General features: G+C 36.6%; 2 protein-coding genes across 3 annotated transcripts in view; one reads left to right on the top strand and one right to left on the bottom strand.

Annotated features, from left to right (window-relative positions):
* Nucleotides 1-14,261, bottom strand: part of LOC135081643 (uncharacterized) — a 221,989-nt gene that overhangs the window by 158,611 nt on the left and 49,117 nt on the right. The window lies entirely within an intron of this gene.
* Nucleotides 1,520-14,261, top strand: part of LOC135081642 (F-box/LRR-repeat protein 7-like) — a 73,202-nt gene continuing 60,460 nt past the window's right edge. Inside the window, exon 1 of the mRNA XM_063976397.1 lies at nt 1,520-1,845. The gene's annotated coding sequence lies outside the window, so the exon portion shown is untranslated. The remainder of the gene's footprint in view (nt 1,846-14,261) is intronic.

The raw sequence follows: 14,261 nt of genomic DNA, 5'->3' as shown, positions 1-14,261 counted from the left end.
TCACACAAAAAGCTTAGGTTTATAAAACCACAGTTATAATGTTACGCAAGTGTTTTTATTTAAATCATCGGTTTAACAAATTATAGGCTTTCTGTAGGACAGCCTCATATTGGTTTGATCTCTAGTATTATATAACTCGACGACTTTAATGTAAGCGCGCCGACTCTTCAGGTGTCAAATTGTATGGGTCGTTTTCAATTCATTAAATTAGCTAATGTATTTCGATGTGAAAATTTGAATTTAATTTTGGATTCAAGATTTATATCCTGACAATAAATAAACCATATTATGACAAAATGAAGAATATTTACGGACTGGATTAAAAAAAATAGAGATTTCGGCTCATGTTAATAGGTTTTTAAGAATAAAGTTAACAATTAAAACTATTGGAAATTCCATGAGATTGTTTATCGCCGCTTAAAAATGACATGCCATTAATTCTTTTGACAGTTCAATAGTAGGTAATTAAGATGTTTCGAATGAAACCATAAACTCAAATAAGATTCTGATTAGGGATTTCCATGTTAAATTATAATGTATACTACTAACAGGATATGACATATTTATTCCCTGTTGTTTGTTATGAATTTGATATGACAAATGTGTTAATTGCGAATGGCCATACATTAAACTTTAGACATACCCATTAGATTTGACAACTCGATTGGCAAAAAACGGCAATTTATCACAAAGAGAAATTAATCAATAGAGCTATACTTCAACCAATCAGCCCGCTATCCCTTGAAATACACGACAGAGTCATCGCATAACCGACCAAGGAGAGTGAGACATATCCACTTAATGAACTCTAGATTCTATAAAGCTTTTTAAACCAACCGGTTTATTATAAAACGACCGTAATACTGGCCGTTAATAATGCCTGAGTAGGGCCACTTCGAGTTCTGCAAATTGATCGTAAACTTTGGCTTATACATCCGTCTCTTTTTAATGTAAGGTCAAACGAATGTTAGAAAGGGACGGCGCGTCTGTGCTTGAGTCTCGTAGCGGGACATCGACCAGCAGCTTTCAGAAAAACGTCGCCGCAGTGGACTAGAGTTGCAACTTGAAAATCGAGATACTGTTATTCTTAAGCGTTTTCAATTATCGCTTAATGCTATGTAAGTTAGATTTTCATGTTTAATATTAATAAATAAAATTAAAGATTTAAATCTATAAATTATTTTGTTTTTTTTTGTATCCAGTTTAATATGTCAACACTGTTTTCAACGTATCGATTGCTGAGTATTTTTGAAATAGTGTGTTTATTATGACAATCAAGTCAAGTTTAAAAAAATCCATAGAAAATTCTTACAAGCAGATATTTCATTAATCAAATTACATAAACTTTAAAAGCTCAACAAAAAGCTCCGTCGTCTTTCCGAGTTGCGTCTCTTGCGCTCTAAGGTTACTTGCCCCGTGGACATCGACAAAAACCGTGCAGCCTGCGCGCGCGCGTGTGTGCGTCCGCCTACACAGACACACGCACACAGCCGTGGCGCATACCGACCGGCGCTGGCGCAGGAGAAACCGTGCGTTTTGCATCCACCACTCAGTTCAGTTGTAAAGCTGCTTTTGGGGTCATCAAACGCTATATGACAAACTCGCCACCAAACGCGACCAGATTTGACAGTTACACATAGTATTTAGATTCCAGATTCACTTACATCCCAGTTCAGTGCAGTGATCCCAAGTGTTTTTGAATTATCCCGTGCAGTGAAACTATGAGTGCTCAGTGATAATGTTCCGTTTCAAAGTGTTGGATATGGGAGGTGTTGTGTGCACTTGAAAATGTGGGAGACCATTTGCTACGGAAAGTCAGTGAGGAAAAAGGGCCCCAGCTTATAGGTGAGTGGTATTGAAACGCACGTTGGTAACATGGAATCAAAATGGTACCCGTTAGATGGCAGATCGTGTTTCCGAAGGCATTGATTGCTTTAGCAAAAAGTTTATGTAACACACAAATACAGTCATAATAATATTGTATTCTGATACTATGACATCAAAATTGCCTTTAAAGCTCTAAATGTCACTCCATGAACAAACGAGGTCAATCTTGTCAGCCTTATTACCCAAGAGTTCAAAATCTGATCGAAAAAGTGCTTTATGCAGTAATTATTAGAGACTTTCAGATGGTAGAGTTTAAAAGCAAAGGATCGATGAAATAGGTGATATTTTACAAGCTTTATATTTGACTTCACTTGTTTACGATCCACATGATTGAAGTTGTTAAACCTAGGTAATTGGTATTCTAAGATCTCAAGTCGGTCTATTGCATTCTTTCACCTATACCACAGAATAATAATAAGTTCTATACTTAGTAACACGGAAAGCATTGGGGGAGGCCTATGTTCAGCAGTGGACGTCCTATGGCTGAAATGATGATGATGATGATGATACTTAGTAACGATCATTAAAACTATGAATAAAGGTAGTAGCAATCTTGATAATCATTCATTTACTTATTTTGTCCATTATGAAGTTGAACGACTAAATATTTATGTCATTAATTATAACGAGGATCCCATGAATGCTTTCATAATGTTTCACAACTTGTTAGTGCCATAAATATACAATTTCTAGCCAAGTTCACAAATCTTCAGCCCAAGATGTATTATTTATCTTAACTTAGGCTGGGTTGCACCATCTTACTTTAGCTATAACAAAAGTCAAAGTCTGTCAAACTCCATACAAAAACACCGGTTATGGTTACAGTTACGGTTAAAGTAAGATGGTGCAACACAGCCTAAGTTGCGTAATTTGTTGACAAAGGGCCGTTTTAACTTAGAATAACTAATCGCTTCGTAGATTTGGACCAATTTGAGTCAAAAATAAATTTTGTGAGCTTCCTATTTTACATAACACATTTTAATTTTCTAAATCGACGTCTTATGGCGTTACGGAATGTAGGTCGAATTAGTTATGGCCAATTTTTGCATAATTTACGCATTAATTTGAGTTAAATTAATTGATATTATTTTGAGATAAATGGTACAGTATTTTCAATCGCTCGCTTGTATAGACGACGGCTGTGCTGTCGACTGAGTATACAATATCAGCTGTTTGTCTTTAAATAGTAAGATCTCGGAGCCTTGCTTTATCACAATATTTTGATTCTTAGATGCATGGGTACCTATTTATATCTTTATTAGTGCGGTAACATGACACATAAAGCCTTCCAATGAAGCTTATTGAAGGAGTATTGTTGACTACCTCACTCAATGAAGGGGATGAACTTGCAACATGTGAGCTTTAAGAGTGATGAACCTGTGCTTTTTCCTTACTGTGTGCACATTGCAAATCAGATTCCACTTCAAACATAGATTCAAGCTTATAATACGGAACTATTCCCACCTCTCGTTTCCACCGCTGCAACTCCTGTGTAGCCCAGATCTACAGCTTGACCGCCAACAAAAACCCAACCAATGAAGGTTAAGTTTTTCCCGGGGGAAAGTTTTAAACTGTCATTGGAGCCACTGTCAAGCATATGATGGTTTCAAATTAATAATAAGGAATTGACTTTGGTTGAAAAAATAATAATTCATAAGTATAGTTGCCAAATACTTAATAACGATACTATACAAGAAACGAGGGAAATTATGAGAGTTCAACTTCCCACATCTAGACCATGGGGGCGTTGTGTACCTCATATATTTATATCAATCATAAATGACATTTTAATCATTAAAATATCAATGTTTTCCAACGATTAACATTCGAATGGTATCAAGGGTCCCAGACTGATTTATAGAAACTGGCCTATACTTACTACTTGACAAGAAAGTTACTTGTAGATATCTCTGGCCTAGTTGTCGACTGGATGCACTAATTATATCCGAGGCGTCAAGTATGAATAATAGATCAATAAGTTAATAAGTGGGCGTGAGAAAATTATTACACTTATAGTTATTAACTAGTTTATTACGGTGAAATGGTGAAACAAACTCCTTCAATAATTTCTCAGTTGATATACCTATAACAAAATAACAAGGCGATTGCTGAATTATGGATTAGGTAATAATATAGTGTTAATTTAGTGTTAATTTAAGCTATGTAAGAAAATAGGATAGTCTACCTTATGAGTCTGTTGTCACAATTCTGTCTATTATGTTCCATCTTGAGAAAAAACTTGTGTTTAACTATTTTTTTTCTTTCCTTAAAAAGCTTATTAGCAATTTGTATTGCACAAATTACTAATAGTCCCGTTAGCCTCTCGTGGTGAGCTAAATAAGCTTGTGTTACGAGTGGGCTCACCACAATAGTCAAGCGGCGGTGGGATTCGAACCCACGTTCCTCGGATCTCGAGTCGGCCAGTCCGACCCCTTCACCGTTCGGCTATCGTGGCTATAAAAACTATTCACTTACCTTTTCATCTCATGATTATTTTTATAGGTTTTTTAAATCACTAGGTACTCCCACCTCTCATTCCCACCGCTGCAACTCGTGCGTAGCCAGGATTTACAGCTTGACCGCAAATAAAACACAACTAGTGAAGTTCAAGTTTGTCCCGGGGAAAGTTAAACTGTTTTTATAGGTTGTAACAAGTAGTTGGTGGTAGTTGCAACCCTGATGTCAGATTTTATGAGCAGTCATAGGTGTCTGCTGGTGACTGATCGACAGTTATAGTGCCCACTAAAACATGGAATCCCATTTCTTTTGGAACCATAAGGTTGATACAAAATTGAAATGTTCTGAGGGTACGATTGTATAGAACGAGGTGGGATGAAGGAATAAGTAACTTTTCATTAGTTCGTTTCAGCCAAATGACGTCTACTGCTGGACAAAGGCCTCCCCTAAGGATTTCCATAACGACCGGTCCTGCGCTGCGACCTTCATCAGGTCGTCGGTCCACCTAGTAGGGAATAAGTCATTATTTTTAGAGAAATTACAGGCTTTTGGTGTATTCGGGTCATTTTCAAGAACATTTCAAAGAAGTCAAATAGGTACATATAAAAAATATTTTACATTTTGTTTGGCCTTTTTCATAAGAAAAGCTTGAATTAATTCCATTTTGCAAAACTAATTTCACTTCAATTTAATATTCTTAATAAGGACCAACGTAGAGTAATTTTAATTGAAAGTGCTTAACTTCGAAATGTTAAATATGTACTAGTTAATACACCGGAAGTGCTAAAGTATTTGCGTTAGTTTTAAGATCTATAAATCACAGGTTTAACTTCCAGGAGCGCTAAGTGGTTAGCTTGCTTTATGCCTTTCCAGCCATCGTCATTTCATTTAGGTATTCAACGCTTATATTTCCAATAAGAAATACGGTAATTTTCGTTGAAGAAACAGCTTCCTTAGACAGTAAGTACGTGACAGTTTAAAATTTCGAAAACGCTTTACGGAGAGAACGAAATCGCTTCACACATGAAAAGAAACGCCAGAATGAAATAATTTCAGAATTACAACTGTCAGATTTTGTAACTTGTCTATGGGGCAGGTTTGACATAGCTTATCGCAAAGGCTAATAAATACATCGATCATCAAGTTTGATTAATTTGATTTGTTTCATCAAACAGCCTTCAAAATCCAATAAATCCAGCCATCATTGAGAAGTCAGCGCCGTAAATTTTATCTGGATCCTAAAATCAGAACTTGTAACTTGCGTTACAGCCTCAGGCGTTTGGTCTAACAATCTCCGCTAACGGTCCCGCTCCGATAACTGGAGATAACTAACATTTGACATTCGTGACGTTTCAAATCGGCATATCAGATCGCATCTAACAGCGGTCCCGAATCGAGAATCATTTGAGACGCCAGAGGGCAGGGATGTGCCATGCTTAAGATTGGCTCGACTTAATGAGATTAAAAAGCTGGTTGATACATTAGAAATGGTGTAAGAATTACTTATATCCGTTCAGGATATGGATGGCGATGGACAGCGATGGCTAGCTTATAACAATTTGCATTTTGCAGTATCTAATATATTCAAAAGAAACGTGAAATCTAAACGTTTCAAGTAGGCTAAAGTTATGAATTCTATTATATATTAATAGTCAGCGGATGCCAGTATGTCAATGGTGCGAATTCTTCATTAGACCTCATTTAAGTGAGCGAAGAACATATTCGATGTTACTGCATTTTCTTTCAAAAGCGATTTAAAAGATTATTCTACATTCAATGCTAAAATCATTATCAGCAGTAAACCATTAGGCCATTCCAAGCAGAAAATGCTGTAAACCCATTAGTGGTAAACGCAATAATATTATTAATGGTTCTATATTGGCTCACATAAAATTCTAAATCCTATTCTTTGTCTTACTACCGATTTGTGTTCATAATAATCTCTCTTCATAATTTTATTTTTCATACTTTTTTTATTCATACATTTTTATTACTACCATCGGAGCTCATAACAGTTAGTAATCATAATTTTTTTTATCAATACTGTTACTACCAAGAACCATTTAAAATACATAATTTTTATTTTCAGATCTTTTTTCTTCATAACATTCATTGATCATATTGTTTTAATTAATAATGTTGTTACTGAGAACATACTTCAACTCATAATGTTGTTGTTCAGAATAATTTACTTTATAACAGACATACTCGTATCTTCAAAAAAATCATATATAATTTAATAGAGTAGATAAGCATGCAGAGCATGCAGCATGAAAGCAAGCATGCAGCATGCATTGGTATCTCCTCGTCTCCGGCGCTGCGGGATGTGCAGCCCTTCCGCCCTTGCGTAACGAGGCTCAGGCACCCACGCTTACTTCCGCAGCTTCGGCTTTTTGGATCGCCATCGGCGCCTTCGGTGCCTCGGCGACCAGCCTCAGCCGCTCCAGCTCACCCGGGCGCCTGAGCCTCGTTACAGCGGGCGAGGGCTGCCCTCCCTCCGCGCCTCCGGCTTTTAAATTACACTCTAGGGGTAGGGCAGACAAGACTACGTAGAGTCGGTTTTGCAGCGATTCGTTTCTGTCACGTTAGTTTTGTGGCACAAAATATTGCCTGTTTTGGACCATTTCAAATTAATTTAAAGATGGGAAGATCATCGCTTTCGCAGATGATACAGCGCTCCTTTTTCAGGGAGATTCGTGGTCGGATGTGTTTGAGTCAGCGCAAAGGGGATTTAATGCTGTTACTAAATGGCTAACCCACAACAAGCTCACACTAAACACTGACAAAACCAAATATTTAGCATTTGCCAGTAGGAAGACTTCCCTACCTGAATCGGACACTCTGTCAATAGTAGCTCACCACTGCCCGAGGGATGTGGATAATGTGAACTGTTCTTGTCCCACACTCTCTAGGACTAACACTATCAAATACTTAGGAGTAATGATAGATGACACCTTAAGCTTCAATCCCCACATTACTCTATTAACAACCCGAATAAGGAAACTAATGTATATTTTTAGGAATCTCCGCCGAGTCGCCAACACAGATGTAATTAAAATGGTTTATTATGCATTATGTCAATCCTTGTTGACATATTGTATAACCTCATGGGGCGGTGCACCTAAATCATCAATGTTGCATTTGGAGAGGGCTCAGCGTGCAATTTTGAAAGTGAGCAACTCTTTGCCGTTTCTCTTTCCAACGAAGGATCTTTACTCACGCTGTAATGTACTTTCGGTTCGAAAACTTTTTATACTGCATACTGTTCTGCTTCAACATTCTTGCCTACAATACAATAATTATCTTAAAGGCACTAGAAGGGAATACAAGGTTTGCCCCAGCAGGGAATTACGTACACAGTTATCGCATAGATTTTTTTGTTTCCTTGGCCCATATTTATATAATAAATTGAACAAAATATTATCTTTCTACTCATTACCAAAGTATGCATGCAAAAAACTGATACTTGAGTGGCTGTTGAATTTGGACTATGGTGAGGCTGAGGATTTGTTGAAGGTTTTGCTATGAGGGCTCATTCATACTACACATGCCTGACACACAAAACTCACACACTCACATAACGCACTTAATATTACTAACAGTATCACGTATTTTTATGTATAGTGATGTGCAAGTACTTGTGATCTCTCTTCGCACTTTGCGCGGGTTTATCTGGTCAGATTGTTAAGTTCAAGGAGCAAGTTGAGGGCCTGGTGATCTATCACACAGGGATTACCCTAGTTTAGACACCAGTCTCTCGCAAAGGTTCTGTTATTGTAACATTCACAATATTGTAGTACCCATTATTCTTTGTTACCTTTGTGAAGAGAAAATAAACATTTATTTTTTTTTATTTTTATTATTTTTTATTAATGTTAAAATACGATTTAATACGAATATAGACATCATCTCGCCGTGTGGTGACGGCAGAGTAGAATACATTTGTCACCAACCCCTACTCTTCCCGCGGGTGTCGTAAGAGGCGACTTAGGGACTACACATCAAACAGAGAATGGGCAGCAGCGCTCTCTGAAAAACATCAATCTTTTAATGATAGATCGCCCGGTGCTTTGTCCTGCTGGAAGCTCTTCTGGAAGGACTGGTCTTTTGTTCTAAACGTCCTGCCAGAAGATTATCGCAAGTCCTGCCAGCAGTACGCAATTTGTACGTGTTTGCTTGCTGGTCCTTCCAGCAGTACGGTGACCTTCAAATTTGAACTCATCCTCACCAGAAGTAGTAAACACTTGGTTAGTGTTTATTAAATAAAAAGTCATGTCGTAGAATCATTTTGTTTAACCAGTATTTTACTTTTCTTAATATATTATAAACTTGTTTATCTTCTTTCAACTTAACTAATAGGAACTAACTATAATAAGGAACTTTAAATTAATTACTTTGGTACGTCACTTTGTATTAGAAATTACACCTATCACTTACAAATACACTAAAAATTAAAAACAAAAACAAGAAATAAATTATAAATGTTTGATTAGGCTGGAATACTTCACATTCATTATAATATTATCGCCAAAATGTTGCCGACTCCACGCCCGGCGCGTCAAAATGTGTCGCGCGAGCGCGAACGCGCTGCCCCCGTGTATACTCGTGCGCCATCGGGCTCCGACTAACGGTTAGTCGCGTTTTTCGATCTTGGGCACTATTGGGTGAAAGAGAGAGAAACACTCTATTTTTTTGTGTAAATTTGAAATTTGTACAATGTATACTTACGAAACTGTGATCTTTTAATTTTGCGTCCTACCGGAAGTACTTTAAGTCCTGCTGGCAGGACTCCGGGCGATCTATCATTAAACTGCGATCTCCAACCCGCCTGCCAAGCGTGGAGATTATGGCAAAACCCTCCACTATAGTGGAGGAGGCTCATAGTCCAGCAGTGGACTGTAAAGGGCTGTTGATGATAGACATCATGATTTTCAATAATATGGATAAATACACTTATGAGTAATAAATTTATGAAAACAAATATTAGGATACATCACATTTATGAATATTATAGTTATTTATTAGAATGATTATGAGTTTCGATCATTAGTACAGAAAAATACAGGGTGTTGATTTCAATCCTCGCCATATTTATTTAGGTGATCTATTATGACTTATATAAACGCATTATCCACCAAAAAAAAAATTACAAACTAAAGTAGAATTTTTAGCGAATATTTTCCGTGCGACATCAACTGTACTGTGGCTCGTAATACTGCAATACGTTTCAACTGCGGCACCCATCGAGCTACGCGGATCGCTCGCTTATCATGTCTGATAGTCTACTGAAGGAAGCCACGTAAAATAGGTAGTGTAAATAGGTATTTTTGTTTGACTAACTAAAGTTAAAGTTCGTTTTAAATTAGTTTGCTGTTTCCTATGTGTGTGTGTGTGTGTATTGGAGCGTACCTACGCGCTTTCCGCCACTACCTACCGCAATCGCGGGAGTATTTTGTACACAAAATTACCAGATTATTTACTCCCTACATTAAAAAAAACACATTCCTTTAAGTTTAGAACTAGGTACCTACTCACCGATGCGACTTCAGATGCGTTTCCACGTGCCCTCCCGTAACAGTAAACCATGTTTACGTACTCACGAGCACTGTACGTATGGTTTGGCATCTTCCTAACACTCACTCACTATTATTACACTCACTATCACACTTTCACACACTAAATACTCAAAACCGCACGAGAAAACAATCAAAAATCGCAAATTTGCAATTAGAAAAGTGCATTCGATGAAATACGTCCATCGAATGTCGTCGTGAATCGGTAGTTATCGTTATTCTTCATTTTCAACTACTTTACGTAATTTTTAACATCAGAAAAGTTTAATTTCGTCAGTTTAGTACAGGAAGTCTATCAACGAATGAGAATGTAAAAGCGGCGGGAAAAATACTTTGTTTAATCTTTGTGAACTAAAGATTCGTCCTATCATTAATGCTCTTAAAGCAAGCTTTCAAAACACTCAAATGCAAATGATTTGTAGATCTTTAATTACTAATCGTTATTATTAAAACGATAAGAATATCAATAAATTTTGGTAGTTATTTCGTGTAATGAAATTACATTCATTTAAAATAATCCCGAACATGATGATGAATTATTTTATGTAAGTTATGAAGAATGGAAGTCTAACCTGAACCTAACTAACATTCGTTCAGGGTATTTAAATTAAACGCCGATAGAAATGAAATTACGTTATTACGGTAGTAGGAAGTAATAAGTACTAGAAAACAGTTATCAAGCAGAGAGGAAGAGAAAAGTTGAAGTTACAAGGCAAGAAATAAGAAAATAGCGATTGAGTACTAGGTATTCTAAATACGAGCTAGATTTCGCGGAGCGTGCGCGCGGCCTCTCTGCGTGGATAGCAAAATCGGACTGATGAACAGAGAAAATCGATGATCCACGATTGAGCGCCGGCCGCCCGATGACGCCCGAAACACGAAGATGGGGAAGTACCTATTCCGTGCGAGTACGATGTCCGTGCCGCGCGCAAGGCGGTGGTATTATTGTATTCAATTACAAGTCACCGCTCCAAATGAAAGATATGAAATTTTCTTTTAAGATATGAAATTTTGTTAAGGTACTGAAATCAATCGAGTTCAAAAACAAAATCTTGTCTTATCTCCTATCGAAAGTGAAGGAACAAGAGTTTGCCAGTGTGTTATTTCTAGGTGTTCAGTTTGCGGTATTAAGTAAGTTAAGTTTTATTTTAATAATTACTATCGTAAAGACGTAAAAGTTATTAAGGTAGAGAGCTGGAAATGTAAGGAATAACGAACCTGTATGAAAGAGCATTATTGTCATCTGTTTACAGTACTTTTGAATGATAAGTAGGTACAAGCTTATCACACACATAAAAGCATGGTTTAATTAAAAAATAATAATAATGTAGGTTCTGTAAAAAAATTATTTTGCGGAAGGAAGCAAATTCGTGTAAAAGGTTTTTTTATTAATTAAAGAGTACTTAATTAATTAGTTTTTAGAACAACAAATAAACTCGTAACATGATAAGGTGTAAGTAACTAATTTACTCATTACATTTTTAGGGTAGATTTGGATTAAGCTCTGTCCAGTAGTCGTCTTTGAACTCACAGCTGATTGTGGCTGATAGTTGACTGACTCATGGGCGAGCGCGGGTAGTGGGGCGTGGGACGGGGGGCGCAGCGTTTGCCCGGGTCACCGGGTGAGCGCCGCGTGCCGTTTGCGTTGGGGGACTATTCTGCACTGTAGTGGTCGATTATGGAAATCGTAGATATTTAAAAAATAATAATAAAAAATTTGGAAGTCAGTTTTTTTGCTGATTCGTGATCAGAATAAGCTACTTAATCTACTCCCTAAATATGGCGGGTATTGAAATCAACACCCTGTATATGAAAACAAATATTAGTAAAAACCAAGTGTATGATTAGTGATATTATGAATATCAATGATTATGTTTTTAAATATGTAGGTTTTAAATTTTTTATGAAGAATGATCATTATGGTATCAAATTGTATGAGAAATATTTTCGGACCTCCAATGATAGGAATTGAAAAGTTATGTAAGAAAATGCGCTACCATTATTAATCTACTAATGCAAATGAGCAGGCGCAAACCTACTTCACCAGCTTTCACTTTTCCCTTTTGATTCGGAATCAAAATCGAACAAAATTCCCTGCTGAGATCGAACATCGATACAGCCCTGCTCGATCATCGTTCCCACGAACCGATGCCATGATTCGCTAATAACATCGAGACAATCGAGTTCGGCACGCGATGGCATTGTCTGACGGTGTGGTATTTTTAGCTGAGCATTTATGTCCGTGGCCTATGGTGAAACCTTTTTCAAAGGGTCCGCAGACAAAGGACGTTATTTTATTTGGAAAAAATCAAGACCTTTTTAACGCCTGGATTTTGTGACAGAATGTGTGTTTTCACTTCATTCGCCTAATCTACTCTTTGAGCTAGGTTAATTCATACATACATTGTAATGTGAATAGACGATATTAAATTACAAAGTTTACGTAACGTTAAGCCAACGACTGAGCCATGCCAGATGCCTGTAGTAGCGGCTCAAATATCTGACACTAGAGTTCTGACATCAGTTTCAAAACCCTCGATAGAAAAGAACTCTTAGGCTAACTTTAACGGTAACTATGACGATAACCGGTGTTTTTTGTATGGAGTTTGACAGATGTCTGACGTTTGTCAAAGTTAAAGTAAGATGGTGCAACCCAGCCTAAGAAGTAGGTAAACACCTAGAAAATTATCGTAGGTAGCAAGAACAACACCTGGTGTAATTATTTCATTTGTGAAAATACAGCTGCCAAAATTATTTATGCAAGCTTAAACTATCTCAAGAAAAGATATTATTCAACGGTAATTGAATTCGGTCTAATAGTTTGCTATAAATAGTCGGTAAAAGCCGGTTGGGACTGGTTCCAGAAATTGGCCGATTGGACCAAGATAACAGCTGATAACAATGGCTACCGCAGCTGGGCGATTTTGTAAGAAAACCACGAATTATGCATTAACTAAGATGTAATGAATTGAATGCCGATGCAAGGAAATCTTTGAGACACATACATTATTTCACAAGTCTTTAATATAGAGGCGAGTCTAAGTGAATAGGCACTTACAGGGCAGATATGTACCATCCTAGACTGCGTCCCAATTCAGGTGCGATTGTGGTCAAATATCTCCCTTGTTATGCATAAAAAAAACTGATTTTCGTTTCACAAAGTATTCAAGTCACAATTCATATTAACACTTGAACTTAATTAGTTACTTTTAATTTAAAAAGTATACAGTGGTGAATAAATTCTCAATCTTTAACTATGGAATATGGATCAATTCTTGCCCGATGTCTGAACGAATTTCAAATCAAAAAGTTTCATGCGAAACTTTGGTAATACTTACAGTTAGGTACCGTATAAACCCACTTAATATTAAAAATTCTGTAACATTCCCATTTTTCCCTACGAAAAATATATAAGTGGAGAAATCCGAAATTTTAGGGCATTATCTCCATCTAGCATAACTGGCTGGATCAATACTGTCAAAGCTTTTGATAAATCGGCACTCTGAGCTTTCACGTCACAATACGTTCCGGCGACACCATAATGAATATTGATAAGGATTCACATATCAACACTATTCATTTTCTAATTTATTATTGATGGAATACTGCATAATGCTCTGTCAATATTTTACTACTGAGGTATCATACATAGTTTCCATTCCATGCACATAGATGTTGTATCTTCTATTACTAATGCCTTAAAGTCCATATTATGAGTAAAGATAGACGAGAGCCTATGAAGGTTTGTATGTAAATATTGAATCTTCATTATTATACACGTTAATTTCCATCAAATTATACAGATGGTTTCATAATTTGTCGAGATTTAATGCTATGGTGTGGTCACTTCACAACACTTCTGACATGGGCGTTGGGACCCGAGACCCTTGCGTCAGATTTAATGAATTAATGAGTTTATGAACAAATACCAATGAAGTTAGCTTATAGATAATTTCCTCATATCAAAGCTAATGGAAAATTTGTTTGCGCTAATTAAAATTACCTACATAGTTACTGGTTAAAGACGGTCTCCCATTGGGAGTATTTGGTTTTAATGTAACAACAAAATTCAAGCCATTATTGGAGTATTTTGTGCCTTGCCTATAATATATTAATAAACTTCTTAGATCGAAAATCCCTAACCTCCTGGTAACTATCATTTTATTATTTGTAATTCCATATCGCCTAGATATAAAAAATACTTTCACACCTTATAGCGAATTAAATTACGCTAATTAGGTACTGTTCATTCAAAAAAACAGTAAATTAATTTTAGAAAGGTGTTAATTTTTGCATTATAAAAATGTAAGAAATACCTAGTCGTGATTCAACGTACCTAAACGG

Source organism: Ostrinia nubilalis, chromosome 20, assembly GCF_963855985.1.
Source record: "Ostrinia nubilalis chromosome 20, ilOstNubi1.1, whole genome shotgun sequence".
Classification (NCBI taxonomy): domain Eukaryota; kingdom Metazoa; phylum Arthropoda; class Insecta; order Lepidoptera; family Crambidae; genus Ostrinia; species Ostrinia nubilalis.
This window is presented reverse-complemented; position numbering and strand designations above follow the sequence as displayed.